The 13,405-nt window shown below is 40.3% G+C and overlaps 1 protein-coding gene across 1 annotated transcript in view; it reads right to left on the reverse strand.

Moving 5' to 3' along the window:
• Window positions 1-9,697: 9,697 nt before the first annotated feature.
• Window positions 9,698-13,405, reverse strand: part of LOC132390839 (NEDD4 family-interacting protein 1-like) — a 110,418-nt gene continuing 106,710 nt past the window's right edge. Inside the window, exon 6 of the mRNA XM_059963381.1 lies at window positions 9,698-10,100. The gene's annotated coding sequence lies outside the window, so the exon portion shown is untranslated. The remainder of the gene's footprint in view (window positions 10,101-13,405) is intronic.

Genomic DNA, 13,405 nt, shown 5'->3' on the forward strand with positions numbered 1-13,405 from the left:
CAGTCACAGGGAGACTGTATAAACTCCCTAGAGTGTTAGAATTGAACCCGGGTCACTGGCTAACTAGTATGTCACCATGCTGCCTTATTATGAATATTTACCAATTTCTACTTTTTAACCTGGTGTAAAATGGCTTTAAGAAGTCACAATGATAATTATAAACTATTATTCATACAATGGGAATGTATCCTATGAGTGATGGTGGAGATAGATTGATCTTTTATTGGTGGCTTATTATGCAACCATAGGTAAAAAGCAGAAGTTTTGCCATGTTAATTTCAACCATAGGAAATCACAATCACAATCAGGTTCTGACTTTCTTCTGTGATCTTTCATAATAAAGCTGCTACATAATTACATTCTTTCCCTTTGAAATTTTATCTTAACAGTCAATAGAGGAGAGTTTAGCTCTGCCCGAGCCTGTCGTGGGCTGAAAATCGCAGATGAGAGGTTGCTAGTCAATGGCATGATTCTGTCCAGATTCATCCAGTAACAAGCCAGCAAGTCCCAGACCTGCTCATGCAGGGATTACATCATATTTATACTGGAAATTAGCAATCAGAACCCATACAGGGTTAAACCTGACACAAGGCAATGACAATATTTGAGGTTACAGATAAGTAAATAAGGACAAGGTAATCTTTAAGTATTGTGACCTGCACAATCTTATTAATTTTAACATTTTAAAAATTATTTTTGTTGACTTTTATTGTTTAATTTTGAACAATTTTTAGGTTCTTTTATTTCATTTTAAGGACTTTTTATATGGTTCTGAATAATAGTCAACTTTTAACAGCTGGCAAAACCTCACTCCTATCCCCAGTAGTTTGTTTGTTTCAAGAATTGAACTCCTGTTTCTTTGTTTGATGCCCTGCTGTCCTCAGGGCTTTCAATACCCTAAAGTCTAAAAGGATAAGCAGATCTCTTTTATCTGAGCATGGTAATTGTGGAATGTAGGCCTGTGCCTACGAAATATGGACCTGCTTTCTAGAGATGAAAAGGAACAGTTGTACATTCTGTGACTGGAGTTATTCATTAACCTACCTTCTTGATTCATTTATTTTCTGGAGTGAATTTGTCACGATGAAGAAAAAACAAAAAATAACATATTTTCCCAATATTCTTTGTCAAGCAACAACATCAGGCATTTGGTGACACAAGAGACTATAGATACTGGAATCTGTAGCAACAAGCAATCTGTTGAAAGAACTCAGCAGACTGAGCAACACCTTTGGGAGAAAAATGATATTTTGAATTGAAACACTACATCAGGGCTGAGAGTAGAGAAGTGAGATGGGGAGTTGTGAGAAAGAGGTCTGAGATGATCGGTGGACTGAGTGGTGATATAAGATGAGAGCAATGCCAGCGAGGGAGGGGAGTGGGTGTGGAGTTGTGAGACAGTGGCAGAAAAGTGATAGAGGGAGTTAAACAAAGGCAGAAGAAGAAGGGGAGAAAAGCAGAAAGACAAAAGAGATTCTGCAGAAATCTTGAACAACACACACAAAATACTGTAGGAAGTCAGGCAGCCTCAAAGGAGGGGAATAATAAAGAGTTGACATTTTAGGTCAAGTTCTTTCATCAAGATGGAAAAGGAAGGAGGCAGAAACTAGAATTATTCTCAATTCATCGATCACCTTTCGCACTCAACTTTTCCTGTATATTCCCTCTGCACTCTTAATCCTGGTGCAGGGTTTCGCTCTGAAACATCAACAATTCCTTTTCTCCCACAGATGCTGCTCAACCTGCTGAGTACTTCCAGCAGAATGTTTGTAACATCAGGGACTTGTTGGTCCAGAGCACCATTCTTTAGTGTTTACTATCACCAATTGGTTTCACTTAGAAACTTGTATACACAAATCTAGAATGATATTCCAGGAGTGCACTATCAAAGAGACAAACAAGAGAAAATATGCAGATACTGGAAATCCAAGCAATATACACAAAAGAGTACTGTCAACATATCGGGCCGAGACCCTTCAGCAGGACTGTCCTGTTGAAGGGTCTCAGCCTGAAATGTCAACTGTACCCTTTTCCATAGATACTGCCTGGCCTGCTGAGTTCCTCCAGCATTTTGTGTGTGTTGATCAAAGAGGCAAGATGGCTTTGGTGAAACATGATGATGTGTTGCAGGCAGCTTAGAAAACATAAATATACTTCTGTACTATTCTCACCACCTGTAATTTTGCTTTTAAGTAATGTACTTTTGAACTGTCTTAACAAACTAGCAATTTCATGATCTTCTGAACAATTCGGTGAACTTAACTCTCAAGCATGCAGGTAAGGCATCTTTAAATGGACAAAGGTATATTGTCATTGCCAAAAGAGAGGGAGGAAGGAAGCACTTCAGGCCAGACTAAAACGCAAGGGTATGGAACTTCCTCCCACAGAGCTTCTTCTTAGCAAATGTATAGTCGCTGGAAAACAAGATTGAGGACCTAAGGGAAAGATTGTAAAGGAAATATAGAATTGTTATGCTCTCTGTTTCATGGAGACCTGGCTCACTCCAGACATGCCAGATATGCCAGTAAGATCTGAGGGTATCTCAATACACTGGATGAATCAGATTGCTGATTTAAAGAAGGCAAAGGGTGGGGGGAGGCCTATGTAGTGCTCAGACACAGCAGTCTTGTGGCACTCTTGTTCCCCTGAGCTGGAACATCTAATGATTAAGTGCCAACCATTCTATTTATCAAGAGAGTTCTCCATGATCCTGACTGCTGTTTACATACCATCAAATGCAGACATTAAGCAGGTACCTGAGGTATCAGCACCATCAGCAAACAAGAAATAGCCTAATCCGATGCCATTCAAATCATTATTGGGGACTTCAGTCAGGCTTGTTTCAAGAAATCTTTGCCCAGTTATCATCAACAGGTCACCTACAGCACCGGAGGTCCCAACACAATCAAGCACTGATGTTCTATGATTAGGAATGCCTTTCGTTCCATACCTAGACTGCACTTCAGGATATTTGATCATTTGGCTGTCCTTCTCCTACCTGTCTACAGGTAGAGGCTAAAGAGCAAATCTCCAGAGATAAGGACAATAAAGAGGTGGTCACGGGAGAGAGAGGAGTAGCTACAGGATTGATTCAATCAGGTCAGTGGACAGGGCTGTGTTCAAGGACTTATCAAAAGAGCTGAACCAAACACCACGGTTGTCATGGTTATAAAAACAGCAGTAGATGAGTGTGTCCCCACAAAATCATTTAGAGTCTTCCCCAGACAGAAGCACTGGATCCACAAGAATCCACACCCTGCTGATAACCAGATCAGTAGTGTTCAGCTCTGTTGACAAAGTAGAGTGCAAGAGGTATTTTGGTTTTGATCTCCAGAAAGCCATCTCACCTGCAAAGTGGCAATCCCAGACCAAACTTGAATCACTGAAGGATGCTTGACAGCTGTGGCAGGGCTTGGATGCTCTCACCTCCTACTGTCACATTAATTCCCCATTTTCTTCTAATTCCCTTTGATTGTGCCATAGTTCCGACCATTAATTCCCTATTTTCTCCTAATTTCGTTTGATGACGGCACACCTGGTTTTCATCAAGATCTGCAGCATAAGTACCCCCGGCTTTGCACCCACTAGTTGCCAGATCGTTGGTTTTGCCTGTGTGGTAATTAACGTTTCCTGGCCGATTGGGACTGTGTGTTCTAAGTTCTGCATCAGTACCGAGAATTACCTGTGAAACTCAGCCTCTTTGTGTCAAGATCAGTTTTCTAAGTTCAACTCCAGTTCTGAGGTTTACTTGTGAAACTCAGTCTCTCTGTGTCAAGATAAGTCTTTTAAGTTTTATTTCAGCGCAGTGGTTTACCTGTGTAACTCCGTCTCTCCGTGCTAAGAAAAGTTTTGTCTGCCACTTCCCTTTCTACACTCCTTGTCAAGATCAGTCAGTTCTGCTTGTCTCCTGCCTTCCTGCACTCTCTCCTGTTTGCCGTTCAATGCTCACGCCTGTGTCTACATCTTAACGCAACCTCTGTGCCTGTGTCCTGCGCTTGGGTTCACCTCGTTCGCTGCAACCCCTACAAAGTGAAACTGAGCAACATAGGTGACAACAAGGCTTTATTTGCAGATGAGCTCAATGCTTTCTATGCTTGCTTTGACAGTCGAAACATGGAGGAACCTTCATGATCACACAGAGCCTCTGATGACCCTATGATTTTAGTCCCTGAGGCCGACGTGAGAGCATTCTTCAGGAGGGCGAAGCCACAATGTTGACATTAACAACTTTGCACTCAACATCAGCTGGACCAAGGAACTGTTTGTGGACTTCCAGAAGGGGAAGCTGGGAGAAAACACACCAACACTCATTGAGGGGTCAGCAGTGGAAAGGGTGAGAAGTTTCAAGTTCTTAGGCAGCAACATTTCAGAGGCTCTATCCTGGACCCACCATACTGTTGTAATGATGAGGAAAGCATGCCAATGGCTATAATTCATTAGGAGTTTTAAGGGATTTGATACGTCACTGAAGAAACAAGCGATTTTTTGCTTGTACCATGGAGAGCATTCTGACTGGTTCTATCGCTACCTGATACAGAGGAATGAAATAGGCTTCAGAGGTTCGTAGACTCAGCCAGCACCATATGGACACCGGCTTCCCCACCATTAACAACATTTTCAAAGGCTGCACCTCAAGAAGATGACATCCATGCTTAAGGACCCATAATGTCAGGGTCATGCCCCCTTCTTATTGTTACCATCAGAGAGAAGGTACAGGTATCTGAAGACTCACACTCAATGTTTTAAGAAGAGCTTCTTCCCTTTCATCATCAGGTTTCTGAATGCTCCATTAACCCATGTACACTACTTCACTGTTCCTCATTTACATTGTTTGTTTATTTATTTATTATTGTGATTTATATTAATTTATTGTGCTTACACAGTACTGCTGCCACAAAACAACAAATTTAACATCTACAGCTGGTAACTATAAACTGATTCTGATTCTATCCTCCCTTTATTAAATGAAGCATAAGGCATAAGGTCTCTGGCTCACTCAGGATCCCACGTAATACTGGATGCAAGTGTGCCCAGTGGAATGGAGAGATAACTAACTCTGTGATGGCTGGAAAATTCCAAAATTAATATTCTCCCATTTTTTTCCTTTTCCTGAGGTTTGAAAGTGACACAGTGTTGATCTGGGAAACATCTCCTCAACCAATGACAGGCAAGCACTGCCTGCAGTATATGGGTAAGTGCCAGGAATGTGCTCGCAGCTGCACATTGAGTCATATAGATACCATTTATTGCAACCACCATGAAAATAAAGAAATTTCCTACTAACCACAAAAACCTTGGTGGGGTTGTGGTACTGGCATAGAGATTGTGGTCCAATTATTTCCAAGGAAACAATGAGTCAAGGTTCTCTTCACCTAGAATCATATCCGGAGCCCAAAGGAAAGAAGAGCAAAGACAAGTCAGAAGGCAACAAGCTGCTAGGACAGCCCCTACAAACAATTCTGTATAAATAATAATTTAGTTTGATAGCTTGTATGGGGTTCTTCTATTTTATCATTGCAACTTCAGCGAAAGGTCAGCACAACTGCTGAAAAATCTAAACAATGACAAAGAGTCCATTTGCCTGCTAATTCCTGCATCTAGTATTGAACCTTGGTGGCATCAGCCATTCAGGTTGGGCCAGGAAACAAATACATGCCCAGCAGCTAAGATCCACCTCCTGAAGAATATTTAATGACACCATATCTAACTTCAGACTTTTGCAATGACAAGAACTCTTCAGGCTTTCTGCACTTGAGGATGATCTGCATCCCATTTGGCTAGTCCTCTTTCCTATTCATCAGGGCCTTTAGCTTTAGTAAAGAACATTAACTAACCACCATTAATGTAGCTTAACCTCTCTATGTAGGTGGCAGTAACTAGAATGTGATAGGAAGGGTGAGGAGAGAGTGCTGTAGAAAAACATGGGCTGAGGATTGAACAACAGCTTGTGTAATATTGGGCCTGTGTATTTTACATGTTGCTGAGAAAAAGGAGCAAGGTAGTGAGGGACATTAGAGGGTAACTGGAGGATTGTATCCAATAATGTGTGTGAGCTGAGATCTGAGAGGTGTTGGTATTAAAGGTGGTTATGTTGGCAGGTAAGATCAATGAGGGGCAATTCAAACTGTCAGGGCACTTGTAAAACCTTTCAAGGAGAATGATGTTTATCTTGGCCCGTCTCCCAGTTACCTGCTGATCCCTCCCCTTACAAATGAAGGAGCAGTATCTTTGTTGCTCTCCTAAATATATCTTACATGGCAACAAAATTACTTGCAAAAAGCTTTGTTGTCTGGGATTCTCACTCCTGCAGGAGATAGCTCAGGCCTTGGATCTTGCTTATGAATGTATATTACAGTGTCTTACAGTAAGCTGTGGAACCCTCATTCTCTCCCTTCATCTAAGGAAGCCATGGCGTGTGTGTATAGTAACCATAAGAGCGTGCCTTTAAGTGCTCACATCCTTAACTGATTGCTGGACAGCAAGGAGTCGAAGGTTTACTCTGGTCTCACCAGAGTCCATGCACATTGATTTTAGTACAACCTTTTTGGCAACAAAGCGCACTTCTGCTATTATGCACTTTCTTTTGATCAAGTTTTTTTTTGGGGGGGGGACTTACTCATCAGTAATGCCAGGTGCAGCAACATTTTGGAGGACTACTAAAAGGAACAGCACAATTTTGGGGCATTTTTTCCTTATCCAGGATAGATAGATAGCAAAATGCATCTCTGGGAAGTTCAGATTATCCTTTCTGGAAATGAAGATTTTATTGATTTGTATTCAATACAATGACAAAGAAAGTATAAGTACAAATATATAATGCTAAGCTCTATTAAATCTGCCAATAGAAACATCGCATTAAACCACAAGTTAAATATTTATCTGCTTAAGATAGAAAGCCTGTTGGTTCAGCAACACACTAAGATGAAAAGCAGTGTAGCAGGCAGAGGTGCGTGGCACAAAAGCTTGTTAGTTTTTTCTAGGTAGGAGAGAAGTATTTGCTGTGAAATTAGGTGGTATCACCAGGAGGTGCCATGGGTCTTTTTAGAGGATGATCTAGAAAAAGGATACTATTTTTCAATGATATTCTGCCAGATAGCAGGAGAATAATTCAAAATCCTGCATTCCTATGAGAAATTATTTGAAGAATGTATACAACCATTTCCATAAGACCATTAGAAAGGAGCAGAATTAGGGCATTCAGCCCATTGACTCTGCTCCACCATTCCATCATGGCAAATTTATAATCCCTCCCAACCCCATACTCATAACATTTGATGTCCTTACTAATCAAAAACCTATGAACTTTTGTTTTAAAAATACCCAATGACTTGACCTCCACAGCTGTCTGTAGCAATGAATCCCATAGATTTAACCTTCTGTTTAAAGAAATTCATTGTCAACTCAATTCCAAAGGGACATCCTTGTATTCTGAGTCTATGCCCTCTGATCTTGGACTTCCCCACAATATGAAACATTATCTCCATGTCAACTTTATTCTAGACTTTTCAACATTCGATAGGTTTCAATGAGATTCCCTCCTCATTCTTCCAAACTCCAATGAATACCAGCCCAGAACTATCAATTGCTCTTCATATATTAACCCTTTCATTCCCAGGTTCATTCTCATTCTCAAAACTCCTCCAGAATTGATTAACCTTCTAGTACAGAAGATACTTGCTTTGATGCTTGTGTTTTGTAAACTGTTTGTTTACAACTGAACACTAAAGACATGTCTTACATTAAGAAATCCGTTATTTCTTAATTCATGTTATAAATAAGCCTTCCGTAACATGGAGACACAAGAGGTTGAGGATACTGGAATATGGAGAAGCACACAAGATGCTGAGCGATCTCAATGGATCAGGTAGCATGTATAGAGGGAAATGGGCAGTCAACGTTTTCAGTTGAGCCCTTTCATCTGGATAGAAGTGAGATAGTATAAAAAGGTAGAGGGAAGGGATGGAGCAAGAGCTAGCAAGCAGTAGGTAGATCCTGGATAGGTAGATGGAGGAGGGGAGGGTGGAAATAGTGACAGAACCTGGGACATGATAGATAGAGGGGAAAAGGGCAGAAGATGATGGAAGTTGATAACAGAGGAAGGTGGAGCATGGAATCAAGTGAGGGAGGTAGGAAAAGAATATGGGAACAGTGGGAGAGGGAAAATAATGTGAGGAATATGTGGGTGCTGGGCAGATAGGGTGGTTGGAGGATGAGAAAGAAGCAAGAAGATAGGGCTGGATTGAGTATAAGAGTAACAGAGTGGATCAGGAGGAACAAATAAAAAAGTACAGAGGGGGAACAGTTTACCAGAAATTGGAGACTTCGATGTTCATTCCATTGGGTCATTCCCCACCTCCACCCCACTGAGATGGAATATGAGCTGCTGTTTCTCTAGTTTGCTTTTAACTACAGCCTGACAGTGGAGGAGGATAATCATGCTGGTGGGGGGAATGGTGAGGAAAACTTAAATGGTTAGCAACCAGGAATGGAGTGCAGGTGCTTGGAGAAGCAGTCACCCACTTGTGCATGGACTCCTGATATAGTGGAGGCCGCACTGGGAGCAACAGATGCAATAAATAAGACCAATGTAGATGTGGGTCGCGGTCACATGCTGATTACAGTACATTCTCTGGTGCGAATACATTCTCCATTGGCTTCATGATGAATAACCTTGTTATTCACTCTTAAAAATTCTAAACTGAACTTATACTTTTGGATAATAACAACAATTACTTAAGGTTCGGCTGAAACTCAACTCCGATTTAACAGGAGCACTGTTCTACATGGGCTAAAATGTCAAATAATACTAACCTGGATGTACATATTTCACTAACTGCATTCCATTTTGTAATTTCAAGGCACAAATGTTAATTACAATTCAGAGTAAAATCACTTCTTATATAGCATTGAGTCAAAAACATTCAAATACATTTTGATAGCCACTGTTTCAAAAGTATTTCACCACAATGTCACCGAACTGAAGCAACACTGGTTTCTGATATATCTGCTAAATATAGCAGTTTATTTTTGCTTGGGGAACAAAATTATTTATGAAAATAAACAGATATTCCTTTCAAATTTTACTTCTTGGAAATCATCATTTTCTTATTGAAATACATTTTCACAGGTATTTTGGTTAGATTGTAGGACTGCACCCCAAGATATTTTTCATATAGAAGCTCTGAGAATATTAGTGCAGTAAAGCTACCAAGCTGTGTGGAGCATTGGATCTGGTGCTGGCTTAAACTCTGCAGATGTACATTTTCATCAGGGATTTCAAGATACAGATCTGGAATGAGTCATTGCATAATTTCTTCCTCCCTAATTGAGGAATGCAACAATTAGCTGCAGAAATCTTAGAGCATTACAGCTAAGCTCTGTTATGGCAGTATGAACAGGGGCACTCAGACAAGGTATTAATATGGGATTCCTGTTGCACTGCCAGAACTTCCCAATGTAAACCCGCTAAACCATTTAGAGAAACATGCTTTGGCATCATCAAGCTGATGGCAATGCAGTATAGATTTCTTTCCATAAACAATTGTAATAGCTGTTTGTTTATTTAATAATTTTAAATGTCATTGTTAAAAAATACTGATCTCAAAAATAATAACCTTGAAAATTCTAAAGACTGCATATTATTTTTATATAATTTATTATACATTTTCATGTAGTTCAAAGCATCTGGGCAGTGAAGGTATTTTCAGCCTATTTCAGACTCATAGTGTACACATTTCAATTCTTTGGTCTCAATGTATTTAGTCTTTCAAAAAGCAACAGTGCCCTCTCTTGATCAAAGAGCATTGAACAATTTTGAAGCATACCTCTAATGAATTAACAAACGATGACTATAATTTCCATTTACCAGAGTTATAAGCAAAATATTTGAAAATTACGTGAATTCTATCAGATCAATTATAAGAAGCAGAGTCAGCAACAAAATGTACCCAACAGAAGTTTTTCAAGTGGCTGGGAAAGCCAAGTCCACAAAATTGAATCACTTTGCTGCTTATTAATTCATCATCTGAAATCTGTAATTCCCTTTTTTTTCACCACAGAGTGAAGCTTGGCAATACGGAAGGAAGTAGGGCAGCAAATATCTGCAAGAGAAAACAAAGTAGGATTAATTTCCTGTAGCATTTTAAAGTCTTTGTGCATTTGTATAATTGCTGCAGTTTTAAAGATATTGATTATTAAGTTCTCAAAGCATTATTAACCAACTTTCTGTATAACTCTAAGAGTAGTAATGAACATGACTTTGGAACAGCACAACACAGACTACTGGGAAACTGGACTGAGGATGGAGATAATAGTTAGATTTGGTTTGATGAAAAACTCATGTATCCCACAAGTTTATTGCCTCATGCACTGTGCCAGAGGTATGGATCCGGACAAAGCATTATATACAACAATTGATAAGTTTTTCAACCCTGTAAAAATTAGAATTAAATTGTGGTGACCTCTGATTTTCATTTTGTTATCTCTGTCTGATCCACAGATGATAGAATTATGGCTCTCCTTGATCTTAGGGAGGAACACGTGAATTCTAGATTGAGGTACTATTAACACAGTTGATATCTGTGCTTGAAAGGAATGGAGGAGTTCTAAGAGAAATGCACTGGTCTGTGCCAGATGTGAGGCAAGGTGAATTGGCAGAGGTGATACAGGTGAGCGAGGAGCCAGTTGGTGGCAACATGATGTTAAAGGTGCATTTGGACTTAGGGATGAAAATCTTCAGTTCTTAGTTAGACAATGGTGGGTGGGAGTTCAGCCAGAGGAGATTTAGATAGTTGAGTGAGAAGGTGACAAAAGCATTAATGAAGTTTGTGGCATCTTTGTGATGGAAAGGATGATGTGATTGAACCTCATTCTGAGTTAAGTAATTTATGGACAATCTAATCCCATCAGAAACATTGATCAGGATCGACAAAAATAGGGAAGATATTGTTGTGGGCCTTTGGGCCAAAGTTCAGTGTAGCTTAATTGATAATTGGTTTATTACTATTGTCATACGTAGTGAGTTAATAGTATTTGAATGCTATTCACGGAGATCATTCCATACTCAAGTACATCAAGGTAGCACTAAAGGAAAAAAAAACAAAACCTAATGCAGAATATAGTGTTACAGCTACAGTCAAAGTGCAGTGCAGATAGATAAATAAAGAGCAAGGACCATGAAGAGATAGACTGAAAGATCAAGGTTGATATTTCTTGAATAGGAGACCCATTCAACAATCTTACAACAGCAGATTAGAAGCTATCCTTAACTTACTTACTTACTACTCATTGTGCTGCTGATGCTTAGGGCAGCAATGATGGTCCTCCACCTTTGTATGTCCTTGGCCAATATCATCCCACAAAGACCCTTCATTGCTGTTTGATCAGTCAGGGTTGTTAGCCCTGAGCTGAACCCCAAACCTAGAGGACTGGTGGACCACTCTTTATCTGGCCTCTACCTTTTGACCTATAGGCATGGGTGAACCCACCAAAAACCAAAGCATAAAGCATAAGATCCAGCACAGAACTCTGGGTCATTGAGGCACACAAACTTCCACATCACAACGAGATTGTGGTTCTCTTGGAAGAGAAACTATCATTAAGCCTAGTGGTATGTGGATGCATTTGTACTTAGATCAGATGCTTGGTAAAGGGAGCTGCTTAGGAGGACTGATGTAGCCGAAACAGGACCTTCAACTGAATCACTGGGTTAGCCTGTTTTGAATTAGTAATTGTCTAGGAATTGAATTGCAGCTTGCTGTACATAGGATCATGAAAGAGTTAATTGCCTCTTAAATTGCTAGCTATTTCTCATCAAGGAGACTGCCAAATATTAGGATGATTCACCTTTGGGTCTGGACCCATTTCTAACGTCAGCAAACAGATTGGAAGGAAACTAGCTGTGGAGAATTTTTGGTACCAATTAAAGGTATGGGTGCCTAAAAGTTCATTGTCTAGCAGCAGTAAACATATTTTACAACAGTGGATTTATTGTGTTCAGCCTCCAAAGGATCAGAACTTCAAATCTAAAGTATAATATGCTGTCATTATTAAGTGGAATGTTTAATACATCTGATTAGAATAATCACCACTTATAGTTCATTTGCAGATACAGGCTTGAAGAGCAAAGTCCTTTCATTAGTTGACCTTCTGATTAATTTTATCAAAATTTCTATGGCAATTCCCTAAGGACTTCACCTTAAAAATGACATGATGCACTGCTATGCTGTTTGAGCATCTTCCAGGAAGCATTGGAAGAAAGGGAACATGTATTCATCGGACATCTTGCACTTTCAGCTTCAGGGACAAATAAAGGAGGACTTAAGTCCAGGCAGATCATACATAGCCACTGAAGGAGACATGGAGCAAAGGGGGAAAAGGCCTAATTGGAATCCTACCCCCACTATCCATCACCAATGGATAGAGAACAGCAGGATCTCCAGTAATGCTCCTGACGAACTCTCACCTGGCTGCAGAGATATACTGAAGTAGCACACATCCACATTGACAATACTAAGTAGAATCTTCCACAACGTGTGCCAATTTGTTTCCAATTTTCTGGAAAGGGTATGAGTGTGTATAACAGGGGCATGCAGCAAGGGCATTTCATAACATCAATCCTTGAGTTCAAGTTCAAGTTTAATTATTATTCAACCGTACATGAATAGAGCCAGGCGAAACAGCATTTGTCAGGGGCAAAGGTGCAGAGCAGATTACCAACAGCACATATGATTACAATTTCAGAACAGCATACAGTCACAAATTAAAATGTTGCCCAAGTCCCTGAGTGGCATGACTGGAGATCGTCCTGGCACATCGAGCGAACTCTGGAGGGCAACAATGTAAGACAGCACTGGATGAACCTCAGAGGGCTGCACTGATGGGAGGAATCTAATACAAATTCCTGCACACTCACAGAGACCCTTTCTCTCTCCTACACTGTCTCCTCCCCTGGGTGACTGCAACAGGTGACCCCACAGACTAGGTCCAGTCCTTGCTATAGCCAAGAGAATGCAGCTCTCCTGCTTCAGTCACTTCCAATGAACCATTGAACTGGACTTGCACTTCATAAACTCTACATCATAAATGTCCAACAAGGTCTTGTGATCACAATAAAAATGTCCACGACAATCCCTTGCACTGCACACCATCCACCTATGCACAAGTCCAGGTGACAACACAACAACAGTTCAAAATAAGCCCAGTTCCATCGCTATTGAGCAACTCGCTGATGGGATAATCCCGCAGGACTTGATGTTTCTAGCATCCAGAAGTAACTTAGGATCATAAAAAGAGACACACAAGATGAACACATTTGTAATGCTGATTTGACACTGGCCTTCTTAAAGCTGGTCATATGCATACATTAACCAGCAAGTGCATACATTAACCAAACACAGAAAATCTA

The sequence above is a fragment of the Hypanus sabinus genome, chromosome 3 (genome assembly GCF_030144855.1).
Source record: "Hypanus sabinus isolate sHypSab1 chromosome 3, sHypSab1.hap1, whole genome shotgun sequence".
NCBI lineage: Eukaryota > Metazoa > Chordata > Chondrichthyes > Myliobatiformes > Dasyatidae > Hypanus > Hypanus sabinus.